Raw genomic sequence first — 23,169 nt, 5'->3', positions numbered from 1 at the left:
GGGGAAGTGTAAGCTGGGACTACGTGAGAAAGTGGCATTGACGTATATACAGAACCAAATGTGAAAAAGATAGCTAGTGGGAAAGAGCCACAAAGCACAGGGAGATCAGCTTGGTGTTTTGTGACCACCTAGAAGGGTGGGTTAGGGACGGTCGGAGGGAGATGCGAGAGAATGGGTATGGGGATGTATGTATACATATAGCTGATTCACTTTGTTATACATCAGAAACTAACACAACATTGTAAAGCAATTATACTCCAATAAAGATTTTAGAAAACAAAGAAAAAAACTTTTACCTTAGAGATCTGTAAGGCTGTCTTTATTGTCTTAACATTTCTGTTTACTTTTGTTTTAATCAGAAGCCCAGGTTTCCTAGATGACTCATTATCACAGAGACACTTATCACCATACAGTTTCACATATTATCTAATTTGGTCCTATTAAACTTCATTTCCAGTTAGGGCAAATGTACTCATTCTGGCCTCTGAAGCTCATAGTCTGTCATCATTAAAGGCACTGTGTGTCTTCAATTTCTTTTCTGAAAGTTTCCTTAACTTTGGGGTCTAATTGGACCCTGACTGTATGCTGAGTCACTACTTCCATTGTATGATGCACTTTCCCACAACCCATTCACTTTAGGACCTAACAGTGGAAGATGGGTCCTCCATTTACCCCGCTGCTCTAGATATTTACAAATCTTTTAGTGTTTTGGCATGGTAGTTGAAAAGTGCTTCCACAAAGGAGGATTTCAGACAGTTGTTGTACATGACTGCGAGGTAGCTAAATGAAATCTGTTTGTTATGAGGCAGGTATTTCCAACTACACAGTATTAATTTAAGTACAGAATGTAACTCATACTTTTTCATACTGATGTCTTTATATACAAATTATCTTTCCAATTTCCTCTTCTACTATGGTGACATCTCAGATCACAATGCAATAGGGTCAATTCAATGACAATTAGGTAAAAGGGAGCATTATTCAACACAAAGAAACCAACTCACTCTCTTGGTGACTTCTAGGGAAATATGTCACTGTAGAGGAAGAGTGCTGCAACATTAATGTAGGATCCTCAGTCACACATCCCTAAAACCCCCAAAGACATTTTTCTTCTTTTATACTGGTAAAAGAGTAGTTTCTAGAGAGTTTTTCTTTCTACATACAATAAAACTTTAGTAATTATAGAAGATAATATTATCCTAAGTATAGAATAAGTTCCCATACCCCCAAGTGGTCAGATTGGTCAATTTCCAGTATTATTTTAAAAACTTGGCATTTTTTTCATAATCTAGGTCCATCGTACACACACACACATTTATATATATTCATTATGTATTTATATATTATATTTCATATAATGTTATGTACATTATAAATAAATTTTATATGTATTTTAGCCATCTGGTCAATTAACTGCACTCCCCTCTGGCCTACACATCAATTGTAGAATTATAGATCCTGTCATCAACCAGAATTTTTCCATTCTTAACATCCATTTCTAAAACTTTTCTTTTCTCTGGCCATTTCATTATATCTATCAGTCTCATCCTCATTCCAGTTATATTTGTACACTATCTCCTACATTCTACTGATGTACTGTTTTTCTTCCCTATCTGCAAAAGCCTCCATGTACTGTCGATCCAAAGGCTGTTTTGCTAATAACCTATTCTCCTTAACTCTCTGGACTTCCATTATTTCATCAAGGAAAACGTTTTCCCTGATTGACTCAAGTTTCATCACTTCAAATTTTACACATGAATGCTAAATGCAGCTGGAGAAAATTACACAATATCTTTACTTGGTGTTATAAAAAATAGGATTTCTAACCCTAAAGAGGAAACTAATAAAGAAGAGATATAAAAACAAATAATCTTGCCTGTTGCCCATTCATTTCTATGTGAAGTAGGGCCAAATTATCTGCTGTAAAAGTAGAAAGAGTGTGAGAAGTGTGGTAAACATAAAGTGTATATGGCAAAAATAGAAATTATCTTTTTAGTACTATAGAAAGTAGAAATTATCTTTAACTGTTTTACCTCTATTTTCAGCATATACATGTATATTTGTGTTTTACTATGTACCATATATTGCTATTTTCTGAACACACAGCAGAAAAAAGATAGATGGCATTTGTGCTCAAGAAGCTTAGAATTTACAGGGAGAAATAGATATTTTTAAGGATAGGAGTTATACAACTTCTTATTCACTTATAGTTGTGATAAGTGCCTCAAAGGAAAGTCTGAAGGTACAGTGAGAGCATGAAGTATATATATTTGACCTATCCTAGAGTAATTTTCTGGAAACTGATGTGAAAAAGTTGCCAGTTAAAAAAAAAATACCATGGGGAAGGAAAAAAGAATATTTCAGCAATAAAGCCTAGCATGTATGAAGGCACTGGAGATAGAAAGAAGTTTGTTTGCAAACAAGTAAACAAACAAACAAGGAAGGCTTGTGAAGATAGTAAGCAATAGGAAGATTGTTTTGTGATGAGACTAGGGTGTTTAGTAAGAGGCATGTTTTAAAGGTATCTTTAGACCTTTTAAGAATTTGGAAGGTGTGATGAGAAAACATTTAAGTCTGCAGGCAAGTGAGTCAGATGGAAATATCTGCATGATTGCAACTTCATCTACTGTTCCATGTACAATTATTGGAATGGAGAAGACAACATTACATAGGTAGAAACTAGTTAGTAGATTATTGCAATACTCCAAATAAAAAATGATGATGAATTCCTTAGAGTGAGTGCAGGTAAAGATGCTCTATTTTCCCCCTTGTGTGTCAGGATGCGATGCCTGAAAAAGTTGCAGCCATCAGCCATCTTGTAACCAGCCTGAGGGTAAAGCCACACCAAGGATGGTGGCCCAAAGAAATGAAAAGAACCTGGGTCTTTGATAACATTACTGAGTCCTTGAATCAGTTAAGCCTGAAGATAAACTAGGATATCCGATTATGAGAACTGAGGCCCAGAGAAAATATCTGAAAGCTATGCAAGTGTAATTTCTCAGAGAAATGGATTTCTTTAGAACTTAATATTCTTTCTTGAGTGAGAAGAAGGCCTTGAAGGGTTTAAACAATGCCTTGAGAATTTGAAGAATAAGAGACCATTTCCAGAGAATGGGCTATTTTAATTAGTGATTTTGTGGTGACAAGTTTTGAATTTCGGTAGGGTCCAAGCTGTAAGAAAGGATAATTTCATTGACGATAAAATGGTCAAGGAAATGAGAGATTTGAATTGGATAGATCATCAGTGTGAAATTGGAATACATCTAGGATTATGACAGAAAAATTGTGGTGGGGAGGAAGAGAATTTGATTCTGTTAACGGAAGTTTTTATACAGTGAGGAAAAGTGACAAGAAACTATGTAAATGACAGAAATAAAAGGGAGAATGTAATTGTATAACCATGAATCTCAGTGGAGCAGGGAAAGAGGCATCAATATAATTGGAATGACATTGGAATCAAGATCTTGGTGTATATGAGATGTGAAAGAATGTACTGCTTACACTTGAGGAAGCACAAAGTAAATGGTGTTACTGAAAACCAATTGTCATTTGAGGCCCAGAGATGGAAATAAAATTCAGAGGTAGAGAAACAAGAGAATTAAAAAAATTTTTTACAGCAGAAATTCTGAAAGACACAAAGAAAAATTTAGCCAGGATGGGGGAACATACAGAAACTGGATACAAAATGAGAAAGATCAAACCATTCTAAAGAACCGTAGACTAGAATATAAATAACAGGAGGGAGTATTACCACATTAGTCACTGACTCATGATAGATGCATTAGAGTCCTGGTAGATTTCTTCTTGATGATGTCTTGGAGGGTTTGTGTTTATGATACATTGCATTCTGAGAAGGAAGTCCTGCTGTTTGTTGTGGAGCGAGGTATCATTTTCTTCTGCAGGAGCTGGCATCTGCAAGGGTATGGTAACTGTGAGTGGCTGGGAAAATAAGTGTTTTGTTTGGTCACAGGAGGAAAGAAGATGTCTCTAAGAATATTAGCCTTAGATTTCAAAATAAATTCAAATGAGACTATTGTCAGTCCATTACTGTTAAAAGTCTGTATACTAAATATTATCAATATGATAAATAAGTCATTCTATTTCAACATAGAATCCTGTCTTAGTGGTTGTTTGTCCCAGGACTCAGGCTAACAAAGGCACCAATTTCCAATAATAGGATTACACAGAAAAGCACTGTTGATTCTAAAGATAATACCATGGACAACATCATGCCAATAAATATTAAATTTTAACTAAAATTGATAAATTCATTGAAAAAAATCTTCTCTCTCTTATATAAATTGAATCCATGCTTAAAAACTTTCCCATAAACTTAGTTCCAAGACTTCACATCTTCACTGCTGGATCCCAAAAATGTAAAAAAAAAAAAACAAAAAAAAACCCATAACACCATAGTCAAAGAAATCTTTCAGAAAGGGAAAAAAAAATCCTTGTGATTGATTTGATGCCGTTTGAATAAACTTGATACCAAAATCTGTATGCCAGTCTCCCTGAAAAATCTTGAGATAAAAATCTAACCAAATGATTAGCAAATGAAAGACATTGATGTATAAAATTGATAATACATTATAATTATTTTGGAAATACAAGGTTTGTATTCATTATAATAACAGAATATAAGAAAAATCAAATGATAGACACAATAAATGCAGAATATCCATTCATGATTAAAAACACAGCAAACTATGAACAGAAACTCTTTTAACCTGATTAAGAATATCTACAAACATCTATAGCAAACATTATGCTTAATGAATTATTGTAAAATATCCTCTGGAGAGTATTGGAGTGATATATTATATTTATATACTGGAAAAATCAGTATTGTAAAGATGTCAATTATCTACCTATTTATCTATGTTAATATACAAATTTATGAAATTTATAAATTCTACTTTTAGAGTGAGAGAAATTTATCAGAAGATTCCAATAGAATTACTCTCCTTTATAATTGGCCAGAATGGTTTTTCATGAACATTACTAGCCCTGTCAAGGGAATAGGTTTACCAGATTAGCTTGAGCTAATCAAAATTCATCCCCTGGGGAATATGGCTGGTTGAACATAAACAATATTAAGTTTCTGTTAATAAGGAAAGCATACTGGAATGGGTTTTCACAACAGCAAATTTTTAAAAAATTGCTCTTATATACAGTTTTGTAATAAGTCACTTTTAGCTTTGCTCTGGAGACAAAAGTCATAAGATACATCTTGGAAAGATGAGCTGATTTATGAGCACTCACCCTTTACTATTCTCTTTTTATAAAATGGCACACTCCTGATATGATTCCTTCTGTCTTTGTTTCAACAATTCTTCTTGGAAGACTTAAGAAATGTATTAACACATATGTCTGAATGAAAAAGTGCTTGTATTTTTGCAATGAAATTCTACTGTCCTGCCTGTACAAGATTTTATTTGTAATAATTTTACAGCTATAGAGATTAATGCCTTTGCTATCAGTTAACTTGGTTCCATTTGACTATCTTTTTATCTCATGCATATTTGCTACTTTATTCAATCAGCACAGACTCTGCTATACACAGAACCAGTTTTGATTCAATTGAGAGATTACCGATTGGGTCATTACAGGTGGGTAATTAATTCATTACACAGTTAAAATAATTTCAGTGCTGTTGTGTGGTGATGTATTAACATAACATAAAATATAATTTAAGGAAACTTACATTTGTATCTGTGATTCTGATCCAGGACCAAAGATACATTACTTTTAAACTTTCTATATTTAATTAATTCAACAAATATTTATTAAGCAACTAATACATCCAGGTACTCAACTAGGTCTCTAGGATAGAATAGTGAACAAAAAGCAAAAATATTCTTGTTCTTGTAGAGTGTGCATTCCAGTGGAAGAAGGCAGACGTTAAAAAATAAGATTAGTACAAAATAGGAATTACTGAGGCAAACACATCAACAAATGCTGTAGACAAAGGAAAGAGTAGACTAGCGTAGAGTGCATTTAGGAATGCTGGAGAGGTAGCAGATTGCAATTTTCAACAGAGTGATCAGGATAACCCCTATTGGAAATACAGCATTTAAACTAAGACTTAAAGAAAGTTAGAGAGGTAGACACAAAGGTGACTGAGTGAAGAAGAATCCAGTTGAAGGAAACAGTACAGATTCCTGCAAGGCTGGAGTATTCCTGATATGTTAAAAGGAAGGACAGCAATGATGCTCTTTTGTATAAAGCAGAGTGGTAGAGGGAGAGTAGTAAAATATGAGGTTAGAGAGTAACTGAGACCATTACAGGCCATTATTAGAAATTGTCTTTTATACTGAGTTAAAATATTGCTATGTTTTGAGCAGAGGAGGGAGGTAAATAGACTTCCATTTGAAAAAGATCACTGTAGCTGTTGTGCTTCAAAGAAAGTAGGAAGGGAAGGGCAAAAACAGAAGGAGCTGTAGAAAGACTATTTCAATAATCCAGGCAAGTAAGGATAAAGACAATGGCTCAGAGAAGGATGGGTAGCAATAGAGGTGATGACACATTGTTACATTCTACATATATTATTTTTAGGTCAGAACCAGCAGAATTTCCTAATGGACTGGATATGAGGTGTGAGAGGAAAAGAGGCATTAAGGAGAACTCCATTTTTTTGGCCTATAAACTGAAAGAATGAAGATACTGTCAAATGAGATGATGATTGTTACCAGAGGAGAAAGTTTGGTCAGGAAGATCAGGAGTTCAGTTAAATATGAGATGATTTGAATTATCTTCTAAATATCCAATTGGAGATGTCTTGAAAGCAGTTGGATTTATGAGGTCAGGGCATGGGACTGAAGTATGAGCTGGAAAAAAATGGGTGTAATCACTGGCCAATAGATGGCATTTCATATTATGATAATGAATTAGTTCACCAAGAAAGTGAGTGGAGCTTGAGAATAGATGAGCACCTAGGACTAAACCCCAGGGCACTTCATTTTTAAGAGGTTGAGGACAATAGCAGGAATTCACAAAAGTTCTAAGACAAAGTTGAGTAAAAAAGAAAAATCCAGGAGACCATGGTGTCATTAAATTTTAACGTTGGGTATATTTTGCATGGCACATTGCCCTTACACTTTTGATCACATTTCATCCCTTTGTCATTTTTATCCTGTATACTACCATATTTAAATACAGTTTTTAAGTATTTCTAGTATTGAAGTAGTAAAGTTTTTGTTTTATCCTCAAAAATTTAACTCAATTTGTTGAAGTGATGTTCAGTAAATATGTATGTGAAATCTGCCATGAAAGTCAAACGATACCTACAATACTATTTTTTGCTAAATCATATATTAGAGTCCTAGTTTAGAACACTTGTAATTGTAAAAACACATTTCATATAAGAAGGTCATGAAAACTAAAGCAAACACAGTCAAAAATGAATATATAATACATTCTCATAAAAGTATATATTTTATGTGTTTCTTCATGTAAAAAAAGACCTCTTTGAAAGTATAGAATAAAAAAGTCATCATGGTCACAAATAAAATAGACATGGGAAAATATAATTCATGAAACAAAATGAATTGCCAGAGAAATTATTTGCCAAAACACATCTAATAAAGGACTATTATCCAAAATCACAAAGAACTCTTAGAGCCCAACAGTAAGAAAACAAACAACCCTATTAAAAAGTGAGCAAAACATCTGAAGAGGTACCTCATCAAAGAAGATATACAGATGGCATATAAGAGTTCGAAAAATGTTCAACATCATGTCATTAGGGTATTGAAAACTAAAACAACAATGAGATACCACTATACACCTATTAGAATGACTAAAATCTATAACACTGACAACACCAATTGCTGGTCAGGATGGGGAGCAACAGGACGTCTTATTCATTGCTGGTAGGAATGCAAAATGTACAGTCACTTTGGAAGACAGTTTGGCAGTTTCTACAAAACTTACCATAAGATCTAGCAATTGCGCTCCTTGGTTTTTACTCAAAGGATTTGAAAAGTTATGTCCCCACGAAATCCTATACGTTGTTGTTTATAGCAGTTTTATTAATAATTACCCAAACTTGGAAGCAACCAAAATGTGCTTCAATACGTGAAATAGATAAATAAACAGTGGTACATTAGACAATGGAATATTGTTCAGCATTAATAAGAAATGAGCTATCAAAACGAGAAGACATGGAGGAATCTTAAGTGCATACTACTAAGTGAAAGAAGCCAGTCTGTAAGGGCTATCTGTATCTCTATCTCTATATATACTGTAGGATTCTAACTACATGACATTCTGGAAAAGGCAAAACTATGAAGACAGTAGCAAGATCAGTAGTTGCCAGCGGTTGGGAGAAGAAGGGAGGTATGAATAGGCAGAGCACAGAAGATTTGGGTATGACACTATAATGGCGCATACATGTCTTATGCATTTGTCCAAACCTATAGAATGTATCAGGTTAAAAGTGAACCCTGATATAAAATATGGACTTTGACCATTTTGTGTCAGTATAGGTTCATCCTATACATTTGTGTTAACAAATGTACCATTCTGGTGTGGGATGTTGATAGTAGGGGAGACTGTGCATGTATGGGAAAAGGGAATATATGGGAACTTTCTGTTCTTTCCACTCAATTTTGCTGTGAAACTAAAACTGCTTTAAACATTGAAGTTATTTAAAAAAATAATGAATCAATAAAGACAGTTTTCCAGTAAAGTAAGATTTAAATACACAAATCATAGTTAGAGTGATTTAAGCTATTTTTTAAACATTTTATTTTATTTATTTATTTTTTATACAGCAGGTTCTTCTTGATTTAAGCCATTTTATATAAAAGACCCCTCAAAAAAATAGGCTGTTCATAAATAGGCTGGCAGTGAATTAGCTGGAAGTGTCGTCAAGGATCATGGTTTAAAAAAAAATAATTGTCTATAAAACCAATTCTTCTACCTATTTAAAAATCTAATTCAGATGAACAGTATTTAAAGTTGTTCTATTCTCTCTGCAATATGAAGAAAGGAATATTAGTTGTACCTTTGGAACACTTGTTTTCTTCCAACTACCTGCTTTTCAAATATATCAGTGTTCATGTGCTGGATTCCATTATGAATTAAACATGCAAAATGGATGCTTTTCAATAAACATCACTATTCAGACTACAGTAAAATAATCCAGGGTTTGAGGTGATTTAAGTGTATATGTTCATCTAATTTCTTTACTTTTTTCCTTTCTACTCTATGATCAATGTACTTTTATGACATTATGCTTATTTGAACACTGTTAGGGAAGCCATGAAAACTAATTGCAGGGGTGAATTCCAATCAGCCATAAAGCAGGTCTTATTTCCTCTGATATAACTATTTACCTCATTTAGTCATGGAGATCTTTTAGCTAAATACTTCACATGATTATTATTTCACTGTGTTCCAGATGCCATTTGAGGTTTCAGATTTCTGACTTGAGTGGCATATCTTCCTCATTAGTATCTCTTAGTTATCACTTTCCTCATTAATGTCTTCAACCAAAGTGATTTTCAGCTATTGAAAATACATTTGTTACACTTTAAATAAAAACATTTATAATAGAATGTAGATTTTATGGTGTGTGAGATAGAGTTATCTTACAGCTGGACAGGCTTATTATCAGGAATGCCTTGGTTTGGAATTTTGTCCAAGATAAGGATAATATGGGCTATCTAACAATTTATAAAGTGCTGTTTAAAGTTTGAAACTAGAAGACAGTCCCCAGGACTAGCTTGTTTAGAGTTAAAGATACGTAGATTGATGACTTAGACCTGGTTTAATCAGTTACAAATTCTCTCTTGGCTATATAACCAATGGGACATAAATGATCCCCCTGGAAAATATTGCTCAAGCTCTCCTAAAACCAAGATTTCTTACATGTATCTTCATGGTTCATACTCCTGAGGCAAAATGTGTCCTGTGAAACTAAGACAGTAGCCTATGTAGCTGTGCATGGAAATCTGTTGGGCCCCAGATGCTTACCTGTGCTTTCTTTCTACTGCTACACCGTGTTTACTCCCTTGACACCCTGAGAAATCTTGTGAGTCCTTTCCATTACCTGTGAAGTTGTTACAGGTGGCTTTAGGAAAGTAGCTAATAACTTCTTTAGTGGTGAGTTCCAAATGTGTCCTCTCCCAGTATTAAATTTCCTTAAGAAATAAAATATAACATTTTAAAAACATGTGAATACATGCATAGGAGTACTGTTTTTCATTTAAAATATATTGGAATCAAGAATTAACATTGTTGGGCTTCCCTGGTGGCGCAGTGGTTGGGAATCCGCCTGCCAATGCAGGGCACACGGGTTCGTGCCCCAGTCCGGGAAGATCCCACATGCCGCGGAGCGGCTGGGCCCGTGAGTCACAACTGCTGAGCCTGCGCGTCTGGAGCCTGTGCTCCGCAATGGGAGAGGCCACGACAGTGAGAGGCCCGCGCACCGCGATGAAGAGTGGCCCCCGCTCGCTGCAACTGGAGAAAGCCCTCGCACAGAAACTAAGCCCCAACACAGCCAAAAATAAATAAATAAATTAATTAATTAAAAAAAAAATATTGGAGCATAAAGTACTTTAAAAAAAAAAAAAAAAAGAATTAACATTGTTTTCTCCATTAAGCAAATGGTTAAAAGCTTGGACTTTAGATTATGTCTAGATTTCCATTTGACTCTGCGCCTTATTAATTCTGTGATCTTGGGCAAATAATATAAAATCTTTGTGCTTCAATTCTCTTTTGTGTAAGATGTGGATAACAATAGCATCTAACTCCTAAGATTGTTTTAAGGACTAAATTAAATTATAAATCTGAAATCTATAGATAAATGCATCATAGTATTCATTGTTAATAATTCCAACCCTAGTTGGAATCCTATAATATATGTAGACAAAATTGTGTGCCTAAGGAATTAATTGTAAGTCCTCTTTATTATTTTCAAACTATTTCATCTCCTTAAGGTGAAAAAAAAAATTTCCTCAGAGCAAGTGTTCAAATATACAGGTTTGCAATCCTACCATAATCCAAAAAATGCTGAGCCAACTTTTTTATGGATTAACTGATTCTGAGGTTCCATACATAGAGTAATTCAATTTATTTTATGGGAATATCTAAAATAATGACAATATGCATGTACTGTGTTTTTAACACCGCTCACTTTAAGGTTACTAATGCAATATAAAAATTCTTAAATAGGAGAAGTATATTTTGCATTATTAAAGCACAAATTTGGACTTTTAAACAGATTCTACTGATTACTCAAATTATCAAATATGAATATTAAAATTAATTATTCAAATACCAAATATAATGAATCAAACATATACCCAAGCACTATATTTTTCAAAAATTCCACAACTTTTCATCATATAAAAATGCATATAATTTGAAATATAGTTTTCATTAAATATTGGCATATACCGCTTTGACCCTAGGCATTATCACTCTTAATTCTGTCATGCCCTTCTGGAAGTAACTCAAAACATCATATAAAAAGATGTTTATTATGGCTCCATTTAAAATTTAAAATACATTATGAATAGCTTTTAAGTTTAAAAATAGAAAAACTCATTAAAGACAGTAATACACCTACTTATATTAATTTGTAGGAAATAAAAATGATAATTTTGAGAAATATGTTGCAATTTCATATTTAATACATTCATTTATAATATAAATTTAAAAGAAAAACCTGGAAACATTGGATCCACACTATGATTAGAGCCAGGTTAAAAGTAATTGAGAAGGTAAAAATGGTTAAGATGGTAAATTTTACATTATGTGTATTTCAATTAAAAAAAATAACTTAAAAAGATTTTCCCTCTTGCCTAGGATATGGAAGGCCAGAAAGAGTCTCAGTACACTTCTACAACAATCAAAATGCTGGATAATCTACAAAATCCTAACTTTTCTTGACACCATCAAAGAGCTAAGGAAATCAAGTAAGTACCCTGAAATCTAGAAAAGACAGTTATTTCTAATGAGAGATGGGATGAAGCAAACCGTGGCTTATGTGTGGCAGAATAAAGTGGGAGAGAGACATTGAATGCCATACAAAAAATAGAAGGAAGATATCTGGAAGATTCCAAATATTTAAAATTTTTCCCAAACACTTCTAATCCCATGGGGAATGAGCATATTTCAAAGACTATTACAAAATATTTTTATTTTAATAAAACTTAAGTACAGTATTTTAAAAGTTGTATTATTATGCTGCTGAATCAGTACTTAGAGGGAAATTTATATATTTAATGCTTATAAAAGAAAACAAGGAAGTTCTCAAATCAATGATCTGATTCCACCTTAACAATCTTAAAAAAAAAAAAAAAAAGAGCAAACCAAAACCAAAGAAGGTAGAGGAAGGATATTTTATACATAAGAAATCAATGAATTTGATAAAAGCAAAACAATAGAGAATTACTAAAGTACTAAAACTGTCAACTCAGATTTCTACATCCAGTGAAAACGTCTTCCAAAAGTGAAATTACCAGTAGACATATAGTATGTGAAATGAAACCAGACTCTGACTTAAAGATGACTAAACACCAAAGACAGTTTCCACATACAAAGAAATGTGCCCATAATTTTCTATCTAAAATGGTAATGAGGCAAAGTATAAGTAAACAACTTTGTTTTATTCACTATTTTTACTTCAGTGCCTCGAAGGGTAGCTGATAAATTTTAGGTGCACAATAAACATTTTGATAAATATAAAAGGAGCAGGGATGTTTGTTTCCCTATTCTTGAGAATTCCTTTAATAATACTGTAACACACATCTCATCCTCTATCTGCAACTAGTTACTGGATTGAACATTACTATCCAAAATTGTCCCTGAGGATTGAATCAAAGTCATGGCTGAAGTTGAATCAAAGCCTGAAGTTGAATCAAAGTCATGGCTCTCTACCTACTTGTCATTGGTAGGACCAAATACCTGAAATAACAATAAATGGCTGGCCAGGGATCATTTTTAATTCTCTTCCAAAGCTACAATTTATGAAGCTTGTTTAAGGGGGAAACTATTAACCTCACCAGGAATAGAATTCTTTATGTCATCAGAAAAGTGATTAGCCTCTGGATTCTGTTCTTGTGCAGGTCTTGATAACTGTGCAGAAGTGATAAGAACAGTGTTCATGATGAGAATTAAATAGGTTACCAAATGTTTAGAGCCTTATATTCGTTTGACAGTTTATACCTCTGTTGTAGCAAATGATGCTTAAGTTCAAAATACTAAATATTTTAGTTAAGAGGAATGTGGTGGTTGTTTTTGCTTTTTTGAAAATATAAAATAATAGGAAGGCTGCAAAATTCTGTAGGCAGGGTTTGGCAAATTTCAATGTGAGTATAAATCACCTCAAAATTCGCTTAAGATACAGAATCTGTTTCAGCAGTTTGGGAGAAGAGCTTCAAATTTGTCAGCTCTAATAATCTCCCAGGTGATGGCGATGATGTTGGTCTATTGGGCCATACTTTGTAAAGCAACAGGCTAATATATCTTGATTATTTAAATGCCAACAACCTGTAGAAATACAATAGAACACATTCAAAAAGAAGGGAGCCATGAAAGGGGCAGTAGAGTAAATTTATTCCTACTCTTCTGGCTTCACTGCCACATCTATTATATGCCATTGTTACCTAGCAAAGCACTTACTGCCCCATGCACATAGAAACCAATGCTATGGCACTGGCTTTTGAGAAAAGAAAACACTTTATTGTGAAGTCAACTGGCAAGGAGACAGGAGGCAGGGCTCAACACTTTTTCCCCAATCTGGGGTTGATCTGGGGTTGGGTCAAACTCTTATGATGGTGTGTGGAAACACTGGTGGGACAGGTTTCCACTGGAGGGCTTTGGAACTTGGCAATTTATATAGTGAGGCATGGTAAAGGGAGCTTCAGGATCGATCTTCCTGGACAGTGGACCCCTTGCATCTGAAAGGGTTCCGGCATTCAGGATCCAGTCATGTCCTCGTCCTTGGGTTCTGGGTGTTGTTTGCGGTAAAAATCTTCTCCTCTGCACGTGCTTGGGCTGCATGACTTGCTGTTTTACTCTGTTGTCTCAAAAAACAACTCAGTATCTTGTTAGAGACAGTATAGGAACAGTTTGGGGTTGATTCTGTGGTTATACAATGAGGTAGAGTAGAGTTATGAATTTCAGAAAACTGTATGAGCAAGAAAGAGAAACCATGGACCTATCTCAACTCAATCCAACCACTATATATTAAGTTCCTAATGTAAGTACCCATTATAACTATTATCTTGTTTGCATGGCATTTTGTTCTTCCAAAGATCAGGAACTAAAGTATTCATGTGCACGTGTGTGAGTGAGTATGTGTGTGTGTGTAAATATATGACAGAATTTAACAAGTAATTATTGAATTATTGTATCTTTCAAGAATGACTACTGTCCTGTTATGAAGTATAAAATTATGAACAAGACACGCTATCTGTCTCAAGGAGCTTAAATTTAGCTCTAAGGGAATCAAACAAATTCTTGTCACACTTATTCAGAAAGATTGACAATTCTTTTTCTTATGCAAATTATTTATAATGTTGTATTATAACTATCTGCTATAGACTGAATGTTTGTCTCCCTCCAAAATGACTACTTATACCTAGGTTTCAAAGGAGGGAGTTGCCTGGAGCTGCAGGCATGTGACCCCAGCCAGGGCACACTGTAGGGAGGTAGCCCAGGCACAGAGCTGCTGCAGGGTCTTCCGCTGAGTTGTAGGGGTGGTGTTGCCACCCCAGTTGGCCTGGGAGGCAGAGCCTTGAACCAAAGCTTATTCTCGAGGCTTAAGGTTAAATAGAACATTCCCTGTTAGGTTCTGGATTTACCAGGGACCTGTCACTCCTTTCTTCTTTTCTATTTTTCCCTCTTGGAATGGAATGTATATCTTAAGCCTGCCCCACCATTGTATTTTTGAAACACATAACTTGTTTGATTTCATAGATTCACAGCTGGAGAGGAATTTGCCTCAGGATGAAGAGTACCTTGAGTCTCCACATCTGATTTAGATGAAACTTTAGACTTAGACTTTAAGGTTGATGCTGGAATGAGTTAATACTTTTGGGGCTATTGGGGTGGAATGAATAAATTTTGTGAGAAGGACATAAATTTTGGGGTGTGGGCCAGAATCCAATAGGCTGAATATTTGCACCCCCTCAAATTTCATATGTTGAAACCTAATCTCCAGTGTGATGGTATTTGGAGGTGATGTTTCTGGGAGGTGATTAGGTGATGAGGACAGAGCCCTTCTGATGGGATTAGTGTCTTTATAAAAGAAACCCCCATGGAGCTACCTCACCCCGTCCACTGTGTAAGGATTCAGGGAAGATGGTCGTCTATGAGCCAGAAAGTGAGTTCTCATGGGACACCCAGTCTGCTGACACCTTGATCTTGGACTTCCCAGCCTCCTGAACTGTGAGACATAAATGTTTATTTTGTTTAATATTATTGTTATGATATTTTTGTTACAGCAGCTTGAACAGACTAAGCTACTACTTCTAAAGAAAATTATCATTAAGAGCAAGTGACCATTTACTACACTAATTTATATGCCAGGTGCCATTATTGCTCCTTAACGAAGAGTATCCCACTTAATTCTCAAAGCAAATTTTTGAAGTAGGTACTGTTACTTATATTTTTAGATGACAAAATTGCAGCTCACAAATTATTCCAGTTTTCTATGTGGCATAATAAACCCACCTTAGTGGAATGAAACAATCATTCATTGTCATGGTTCTGGCAGTTGACTGGGCTCAGGGGGGTAGTTCTCATTATGAAGTTGAAGGCACATGGTGGTTGGGATGGAGTCATACTAAAGACTTTCTCCCAGGTCTAGCAATTGACTCCAGCTGTAGGCTGAGATCTCAGTGGAGTGTTGTTGGCTGGGGCACACGCACCAAGCCCTTCCATTTAGTCTGGGATTCCTGGCTGTATGGTGTCTGGAGTCCACAGAGAGCGCCAGGGGGATGCTGTATTGCCTTTTATGACCTAGCCTTGAAAATCACTGTGTCAAATCTATTGCATTGTGGTCATTAGAAATGAGTCACTAAAGCCATCCCATTATCAAGGGGAGTATCAAAGAATTTACAAACATGAATTTGTAGAACTACCTCTCTTATCAAGTAATTTGCCCAAAGAAAAACAGCTAGTAAACTTAAATATTAATATGGAATTGTTTTATCAGATTCTGAACTTATTTTCTTAACTATTATATCATTTTGTTTTAATTTCACAAAAACCTCTAGTGAAGTATACACTAACATCTAGACCATTCTTCAGTGGTAAGGGTAACAGAAGGAATTTAAAACAATAACAAAAAAAGACTACACTGAATGGCAGTTTCTTAAGTGGTTTTATTGAATACATGATCTTGGCAAAACTTGTCAAAAAGATTTTCTAGATGTCATTCTCCCCACTAGAATAATATTTTGTCCAGTCTGCTCTCACTCCCATCCCCCTCTCATCAGCACAACAGGACACACCCTTAGGAGTTAGGAGTTAGACTTCCTCTGTTTGCTCCTCCAAGACTTTTTTATTTTATTTTATTTTATATTTTATTTTATTTTATTTTATTTTATTTTATTTTATTTTATTTTATTTTATTTATATTCTATACACTACCATCAATTTAGGCTGTAAATTCTCAGAATTGAAATCCACAAATTTTCAGTTACAGATGCCCTATGATATTTTTATTTCATTTTCCCAATAAATTAATCCATGTAAAGTACTTAAAACTATGCCTGACATAGTAAGAATTCAATAAATGGTAACTGAAAAATGACTCCCAGTATTATCAAAAATAAGATTTTTAAAAATTGAAAATCACATGTATTTTTTTTTATAACACATAATAGAACCATGTATTCTTTGGCTTTGACCAAAATGCCTCCAATTTTTCCTTAATAGAAAAGTTCATCATGTGCAGAAGCCCTTCTTTACTGTAAAACATTTTAACTAGAAAGGCAAAGAAAGAAAATGGTCAATTAAAAACACCTTACCCTTTAAGCAGGGAACCTATAAAAGTTTACTACTTAGCGATTTCAAACAACAACGACAATGTATATTTTATGTTTACATAGAAATATCGAGTAAAACATCTACACTGAGACTAAGGGTCACCTTGGGAAGGCCTAGTGGCTGCCTAGATAAAGCTTTACAGGTCGTATGACTTTGGTAAATACACTATAGTTCAACATCTGATTCCTAACCTTGTAGACTTAAAGTCATGACTTGTTAGCAAGCTAAGAATGGATCCATTTCTAAAGTGTGGATTTCCTTTAACCAAGTCCCCAAAGACTAAGAAATAAAACTTTCATGAGGTAGTTATTTTTCTTGTCCAAAATCCAAACTATTTTATCCCTTTAAACAAAATATATGAGAAAAAAATCTGAAAACTTTTGAAATGTAGAAGAAATCTTGACAAGGAAAGTTAGTTATGAGAGTCAGATATTTAGTGGTGTCAGTCTTCATCATGGGAATATTCCTGCCATTGGGGCTGAGTCATGTATTTTTTCTTGATCATACTCTATTGGAAATGTTTAGATCTGCTGCACAAACATTTTTCTCTAAATCTCTCTCTTCCTTCCTCCCTGCTTTCTTTCCTTCCTTTCTTTCTCTTTTTTCTTTTCTTTTATTTTTTGCTTCCATTTATGATCAAAGCCACTTCTTATTGATGCATTCTTTATTTTTAAAGATATGTTGATAATTCCATCCATTTCCTGTAAAATCTGCTGGTTTAGAAATCATTCCTTACCTAAAAAGTGATGTGCTCTATTTGTATTCTGATACATTACACATTTAAAGTTTAAGTGATCTACAATTTCTTGGACAAAACTCATACCATTTCCATTAATGACAGTAACTATGTAACAGATTCTTTGCTAAGCAGTTTTAATAATAGTACTATGAGGAACGTGTCATTATTATTGTTACTTATTACTGTGATGAGGAAAATGGAAAAGGGAGATGGTAAATAGCTTGCCCAACCCATCATCTTATACCTAATAAAAAACAAATCTTGGTATAGGGCTCAATATTTTATAGTAATGGAATTAGATTCTATCCTGTAGTGCAGTGAAAATGACAGGTGAATTTTTGTTTTACAAAGGTGGGAGCATTTTGAAGAATGACTTGAAACAAGGAGAGACAAGAAGCCAAGGGATAAGAGGGATGCCAATTAGGCAGTTATTGCAGTAATCCTAGTATAATACAATAAAGCTGGCACAAATGTATTGACAGTGGATTGAGGAAAGAACTCATATTCTGGGGTTACTAAAGAGTTAGTATAGGTAAGATGTCTGACTGGGTTCAAGAGGTAAAGATAAAAAGGCATCAAGAAGGAAACCCTGAGATGTCTGGTGTGGGCAGCTAGCTAGATGTTGGCAGCCTGCACTCTGATGATTAATTAATATATAAAGACCAATTAGAGAGAGACAATGATCAGTTAAATTTAATTTTACATGTTAAAATTAAATTTCCTGGTATTTTCAAATAGACATATCTAGTGGAACATTTAATATAAATGTGTGGAACTCAGAGGAAATATCTAGTTGACTAACCAGTATGAGAATCCACAGCAGGGATGTGGTAGATGATGACAGGGATGAAAAATTACCCATAATTTATAGAATATTAAGAAAGATGTTTGAAGACTGTGAAACACCAACATGTCTGAATTAAGGACAGAAGACCCTATGAAAATTTTATAAAGACAAAGGGATTAAGAGAGCATTTAAAAAAGAGGTTACACGCAGTGCTGAATTTGAGTCTAGTGTTGATTTCAGGTAAGATATAAACTGAAAATAGCCAATGTCTATAGTAACTAGGAAGTTTTTGGTGACCTTGATATCTTTAGTGTCAGTGGTATCTTTAGTGACAGATGCTATATTGTAGTAAATTAGGAGTGACTGGAAGGCGAGAAAGTTGGGACAATGAATGTTAGCTATAAAAATAGGATAGCAACTAGAGGAACATTTAGACTGTTAAGAAAGTGTGTGTGTCTGTGTGTGTTTTCAAAGAAAAATTACACCGGACCAAGTTATACAGGCAGGGAAAATTTTATTCAAGACTATTGCAATAGGGGAGAAAGAACTGAACTCTGCAGAAAAAAAAGGCAGAAAGACTTAAAGATTGGGCTAATGAAAAAGTACTGAATGACTTTAGGAAAGAGATGAGGCAATGTCATTAAGATATCTGCTTTGCCTTTTCGAGGACAGCGCGGTGGTCTGTGGAGCCGCCCCAGGAGCCGGAGCTGTCGTATCCCCTCCTCTTCCACTTCCTGGTTGCAAACAATAAAGGCCAGTCCTACCCTTAAAAAAAAAAAAAGATATCTGCTTTGGCTGATTGTCACTTAGTTAGGCTTCTGTCCTCTCACAGAGACTGGGAGATAGAGGCTCTATCTTTCTTGATGGTTACATTTCAAAAGGATGACTGCAGGTTCTTGAGAAAGACATTCCTGGCTTGTAGATACCCATCTCCAAGGGGGGAGAGAAAGACTTTACAGTTGCAAGTTTTCTAAAGTATGTGGTTCTAAGAAAATGATGATCAGGGGCCTATAGTTAGGAAGAAACCTGTCTACTGTTTAATCAAGCTGAGGGGAATGTGAAAGCTGTCTTGGTCAGTGTGTGCATGTGCCCTAAGATGAGACATTTTAAACTAAGGGCAAAGAACCTCAGTGGGGGGTTCACTTGAGTGAGTTTTCAGAGAAAGCAGATGGGGTAGTGGTTAAGACTTGACAGGAAAAGAACTATGTCTTTCTTTGTATTTGTGGGGAAAAGAGTGAGAACTGGTGCCAAGATAGTCCATTTTATATATCAAGGTAGGAAACAGAGGAAGTTAACAGTGATGAGTCTGACAATAATTTTAGCTCAACAGTGATACAGACTGAAATGTGACCGAAGTTCAGTAAACTATTTCCTAACTCCTGAGCTAATGCACTAAGAGACAAAGGGGTTTTAAAGGGGAAAGGAGAGAGAAAATTTTGGACCTGGAGAAGTGTTGAACGGATGGAGTAGGGTTAAGAAGCCCTAGGAAGTGATGGAAGAGCAAGTAAATAAGGGGGAGGAAAAAAGCAATAGAAAAAAATGAAAGATGGTAGTATTGATTCATTCAAAATGTGTGAGACCAAGATGTAACCAGACTAACATCCAGGACACAGAAGCCATGAGAGAAACAGGCAAGCAATGGACAACAGATTATGCAAACAGAACAAAACATTTAGTTACACTGGGCCAAGGGCAAACTGATAGGAGAGGATACAAGACAAGTTTTTCCTACAGCTGAATATTACACCTTCCCTTCTTAAAAGAAGAGGGGAAAAAAGGATTAAACTAAAAAACAAACAAAAACCAAAACAAAACAAAAAACTAATGGCTTAAAAAAAATCTGACCAAGTTCCTGATGTCTCCTTAATCCTTCTTCTACGTACTCCCTTACACCCCATCGAGCTACAAGATCAGCACAGACCTGTGAGGCCTGTGCCTGAAACCTTGGAAGAAAAAAAAAGTACAGAAGCTATCTTTCTTCAGTTAAACTATTGCTTCTCCTATTTCCTCTTTCTTGTGCCTCAGTACTGTAAAAACAGGGCAATACTAATTCAGGAGACCAGCATTTGATCCTTTACTAATTGATGTGTAACTTTTTACAAATTAGCTAGATTCTTCATGCTACTGTTTCCTTATCTGTAAAATTGGGGGTGGGCTAGAGTGTTCTCTAAAGGTGACTTTCATATCTGAAACATTATGGTTCTTGCTATCTACATATGAGTGCTGTTCTAAGTTATCCTGAGCTAATCTGCTTTTCTAAATATAGTACTTGTACCTAGGAACACTGGGAAGACTGCAGTGCAATAAGTTAAAATTAGGTTGTAAATCTCTCAGTCCTCCTGTCAACCAATGTCTCAACCAACAGTCACCAGGAATAATTTTTTTCTTCTTTTATTTTTAGTGTTCTTATTGTGAACAAAATTTCAAACTCACCTGCTAAAATCTACACCACCTAAAGATTTTAATTGCCATGAGATAGATAAGAGTTTATTTATTAGTGTTATTCTTTTAAGCAACTGATGAATATAAAATATCAACATTGTATATCAATATAAATGTCTCTTAATGATGGTAACATTTTAACATAAAATCTTCTACAAATTAGTTAATCAGACTTAAAAAAAAAAAACCAAACCAAAACAAAACACTTAACAGATTAACATAAATCAGCAAATATATTTTGAATGTCCTTTGTAACACAAAATCACAAGGTGGTTAATTAAAAATATATCTAAGAATAAATCCAGAGGAAATTATGTTCCTTTAGGAATGAAGCAGATAAGTTTTAACTTTGTGGGCACATTCAACAAACAAATATGTTTTATTTCCAATTGGAAAAGCCACTGTATCTGTCCCTGTAGGTTACAGAGCAATGTGAGTGGCATGAAGGCAAGACAGTAAAGCTTCAGAAACTGGTTGATGAAGACCATAACCTTAATGACCATATGGTTAGAAGAATTAAAAACAAGGTATTCCTGAAGGGCTCAGTGTGGGAGAAAGTGAAGCAAATAATTTGGTGGAACAGTTCAAGAACTTTTTTTTCTAAATTTCATTCAACAATGTGATACAAACCTCCATCCTTGTAGAATTTTAAAAAATGATTAGTATCTGAACCTTCTAGAAAGATTTTTAAAATAAAGATGAGCCAACATAATAGAAAAGCAGAAAACAGGTGATTTCAGCTGTTATTTTTATAACTTAAATCTTTCCAATTTTTTGTCTTTGCGTTTATAACAATCATTTCTAGTGAACTTGCCATTCAATTTGTCTTGAGTTATTTTGTGTAAAGAAATGTACTGACCTTTCAGTACTGTCAAGCTTTGTCTGGGAACATTTGTTAGCATAGCCACCTATTGAGTATCCTATGTTGTCTTGAATTATATCAGAAAAGAATGTGTGTTTAGAAAATGATTGATGAGGGGCAAAAAACCCCCAATATTTCTTTTAAGAGCTTATTATGAAACTTCTGGACAGAATGTTCTAGAACTTGTGGTGAAGGCCTGGATACATAGGACAAGGGCCACTTTGTCCTACCTATTCATCTTCCTTTATTTCATTCAGTAGGATCTCATTGCAGAACTATTCTACTAAGATCAATGCTTCTCAAACATTTTGTATCCAAATTTTTCCTGAAACGGATTACTTAGCCTGCCACCTGCTTGACATAGAATATGATGCATTCAACTTGGCATGTCTTGGTCTCTTTAAGATTATCACTTTTCATTTCTTTCAGTTATTCTTTGCAACCAGAAATGTTGTTAGTAATGTCTAGCCCAAGACATAAATGGCTCTCTTATAAGGAAAATTCTTCAATTTTTTTGTACATTAACTTTGCATAAATGTAAGACTAAAAAAGTGGTTAAGAGCTTGTGATCTGTTACCAAACTGCCTGGTTCAACTTCTTGCCATGTCAGTAGTTACATGAAATTGGTCATATTACTTAACGTCACTTTTCTCAGGTTTACTCATCTGTAAAACTGGGCATAAATAATAAAACACACTTAATACGATTTTATGAAAGTTAACTGAATCAATATCTATAAAGTACTTAAAAGGATGCTTGTCACAAAATAAATACAATTGGTTGCTCTTACTATCCATTCATGTTATGCTGATTTTCTTTTTCTTCTGTTTTCTTAGTAGTATTTAAAAATCAGGGCCACCAAAAAAAATCCTTCTGATATATGTTATTATGTTTAATAAAAATTTCGAAAGCTATTTTAATTGTATTAAAAATTCAAGGAAGACACAAATCCTTCTGAACTCTCAGTAATGAACAACTCTAAGGCAGCCTTATGTGAGGTCTTGTATTACAGAATTTGTTGTATCTTTTCCCTCGGCAGATTGTGAGTTTATTGACAGCATGGACTTTTTATTTCCTTTTATCTGCTGTGCATTTTTATAGGATTTACCAATTTTAGTACCTGACATGTAAATGGCCTTCCTTCACAGAAAACTTTCTTGCCAGTTGCCCTTCTTTTCTGAAGGATCATGCTAAACCAAATATGTTCTGTAATGTAACTCTCCCCAGGGGCAGTTACATGATCAAGGTATAGAGATATTTACTAAGGACAGGCAATTCATACATTGTCAAAGACTGATGAGGTGACCTGGATACAAAGCTCTCCCCCAAAAC

The sequence above is a fragment of the Eschrichtius robustus genome, chromosome 1 (assembly GCF_028021215.1).
Source record: "Eschrichtius robustus isolate mEscRob2 chromosome 1, mEscRob2.pri, whole genome shotgun sequence".
Taxonomy (NCBI): domain Eukaryota; kingdom Metazoa; phylum Chordata; class Mammalia; order Artiodactyla; family Eschrichtiidae; genus Eschrichtius; species Eschrichtius robustus.
This window is presented reverse-complemented; position numbering follows the sequence as displayed.